Raw genomic sequence first — 691 nt, 5'->3', positions numbered from 1 at the left:
CTCTGAGATACAGCATTTACTTTCAACATTTAAGCGTTTTTAAGGGGTCCTGATATTTGAGATATATATATATATATATATATATATATATATATATATATATATATATATATATATATATATATATATATATATATTATATATATACTGTATATATACGGAATATTCATGCCGTAAAAAAAAAAAGTTAATATCTTCTTTGTCAGGATTTAGCATTCCGTATGCTCAGTTGTTCACTATTTCTTAAATTTCCAAAAGAAATACATTAAACATGCACACCTTATCATATTTTGGTAATTTCAAACGACAGCCACAAAAATTTCGACGATAATCTTTAATAAACGCTTAATATAAATCAACCCATATTGAATATACGTGTCTGACTTCCCCATAAACTTTGACATCAACAGCAACGACTGAAATCACCTTTAATATAACTTTTATGACAAAAATTCTCTTCCAATTCCCATTTATTTTCTATTTCATTTTTAAAAGGATCCCATCAACCCGACGACACCACTATACACGAAAGTTATGGCAAGCCAGCCATGACATCCACCCTTCCCCCTCCCCTCACCGGCCCCCTCCCTCCCAGGAACCCCCAACAGACACCGACCTAAGAAGGCATCCCAATCTTTTCACTTCATCTGGGCGACAATGTATCATAACCTTCCCTTTGAAAAGGATGTCA

This window comes from Macrobrachium rosenbergii, chromosome 4 (assembly GCF_040412425.1).
Source record: "Macrobrachium rosenbergii isolate ZJJX-2024 chromosome 4, ASM4041242v1, whole genome shotgun sequence".
In the NCBI taxonomy this organism is placed as follows: domain Eukaryota; kingdom Metazoa; phylum Arthropoda; class Malacostraca; order Decapoda; family Palaemonidae; genus Macrobrachium; species Macrobrachium rosenbergii.
Note: the sequence above shows the minus strand (reverse complement) of the source record.